Raw genomic sequence first — 2,318 nt, 5'->3', positions numbered from 1 at the left:
TCAATTAACTATGCTCGCTGCAGCAGGGTCTCTCAAAGAAGATCTAAGTGGCATGAGCACAGAGGCATGAGAGTACGGATATGAGGATATGGTGTTGAGAATTGTTCACGATGGCAAAACAACTAGAAACAAATTAAATACCCAAATTAGGGGAAAGGTTGAGTAAATTAAGTCCTATCCACGCCAAGGATTAATATGTAGTTCATCAAAAAGAGTGAAGTACGCCTTACTCTTGATCTAGAGGAGTTTCCACACATTAATGCTAAGAAAGCTAGTGTATGACAGCATCTCATTTATTAAAAATCAAAGACCAAGACTACACTTTCAGGGATCCTTTCTTCAATTCGTTACTAGAGGTTTCTCTGAATGTGTAGAGCACCAGAAACCACTAGAAGGAAATGCAGTGTGCTCTCTCCAGAGTGTGAAGCCAACCCTTGGTGTTGCTTGGCTGCAACTGCCCTTTACCATTGACAATTGTTCTCTTCCTCAAGAAGAATGAGAGGGAAAGAAGGCAGTCTGTGTGATTCCCATTAAAAAATAATAATTTTTTAAAAAATAAAAGACCAAAATACACAGTTATATGAGCTTAACAAAAAGTGCACAAGGCTACAAACCAGGTTGCTGGCCTGGTTTATTCATTAAAAGCCAAACACTAGAAATAGTCCAGATGTCTTTCAATAGGGATGGTTAAACCCTTTTATCACAGCCTGTCCACGTGACAGTCCTCCCACTAGACCAGGAGCCCCTTGACGATTGCAACCTAACACGGCACCTGATACTTTCTACTTAATAAGTACTTACTGAATGATTAAATAAATGAATGAATGAACTCAAACGGAAGTTATAATTAACCAAATGGCACAGAGATAAGAAGCAGACATAGGAATCTTTTATACCTAAGAGATTGGAACTGGCAATACGCTATGAATGTAAAATCATGTATAAATTTTTTATTATTAAATGACTTCCATGTCTCTTTATTCATTATTTTAATGCAAGTATTTCATCCCTCAGTTGTTAATCTATTTTCAAAGCCTAAAAGAAAGTTGTCGTCAAGGTACCATAAAATTGTCACATTACTAAGGTTGAAAATAGAGTACCTACAACTGTTTTTTGAAAATAGAACCTTTTATCACTGAGCAGTACCAGCAATAGACATGCTGTTAGAATTCTCTGTAAATACAGTGACTAGCGAGTATATACTTGCAGAGTCAATAAGCCTTCATTTCAAATACAGACTACCACCATTTAGCTGTTCTTCCTCAAATACCTCTCTGCTGCATCCCAATTAATTGTCAACATTTACAATCACCTGGCCCCACTAGGCTTCCTTCCCCTACCACAGAGCTCTCACCCACTGACTCAGCAAGAGCAGTTAAGAACATGCATAGGTCACAGGATGACCACAGTTATGTCCACTTCCACAGTAAATGTGACAGTTCACATGTCCACCAGAGGTAAAGGAAAAAAATAGACAAAACAACCTTGCTATCAAAAGTCTACACAATGGCAGTCTCATTCAACTAGAAGAAGGAACAAAATGAAAGGTGAGGAAACAATGTTAGAACCAGCCCTCCCATGAGGAACAGTTTTGATAGAAAACGAATGAAAGTAAGTAAACAGACTTCGGAAGCCCTGAAAGACAGTGAAACAGCCAAAGAAAAGACCAAGTTCAGGAAACTCTGTTGGGAAGATGATTAAAATGTCAAAAGACAGAATTGAAGAAAGGTATGTCAAAGGCAGTAAGGAAGCCCAAAGATCTGGGCTCTGTGTGTGTGTGTGTGTGGTGTGATATTCTCAGATGGGCATGCAATATTCTGATATAAGTACTTCTGAGCAGTTTTTACTTGCAAATGGATACAAATTACATGCTTTTTAATGATATTAGCCATATCAGTGGGTGGTGGTGAGAAAAGAAAAATGGAATCAGGGATGTATGGGTTCTGACTAGCTCTGTCATTAACCAGGCCCTGGGCAAGTCATTTAATTCAATAACCCTAAATCTGTTCATGATACACAATCCCCAGTTTTTCCAGACCTCTATAAAAATGTAAGGCCAGATCTCTGTTCCCTAAATCAGAGTCACCAGGGGAAATTGCCAGACCCAAGCCTAGAGACTCAACTTTGCTAGATCTGGGGTGAGCTCAGTAAGGTAATATGATTGATTTTTTTTTGATGGAGTTTTGCTCTTTGTTGCCAAGGCTGGAGTGCAGTGGTGCTATCTCGGCTCACTGCAAACTCCGCCGCCTCCCGGGTTCAAGCGATTCTCCTGTCTCAGCCTCCCGAGTAGCTGGGATTATAGGCACCTGCCACTATGC

At 39.8% G+C, this 2,318-nt stretch overlaps 1 non-coding gene across 1 annotated transcript; it reads left to right on the top strand.

Annotated features, from left to right (window-relative positions):
• The first annotated feature begins 312 nt into the window (after positions 1 to 312).
• Positions 313 to 525, top strand: LOC115935043 (small nucleolar RNA U3). The gene has a single exon (XR_004070766.2). It is a non-coding gene; the product is annotated as a small nucleolar RNA U3 (small nucleolar RNA).
• Positions 526 to 2,318: the final 1,793 nt, after the last annotated feature.

The sequence above is a fragment of the Gorilla gorilla genome, chromosome 5 (assembly GCF_029281585.2).
Source record: "Gorilla gorilla gorilla isolate KB3781 chromosome 5, NHGRI_mGorGor1-v2.1_pri, whole genome shotgun sequence".
In the NCBI taxonomy this organism is placed as follows: domain Eukaryota; kingdom Metazoa; phylum Chordata; class Mammalia; order Primates; family Hominidae; genus Gorilla; species Gorilla gorilla.
The sequence above is the reverse complement of the archived record's forward strand: the minus strand, read 5'-3'. Positions and strand labels throughout refer to the sequence as shown.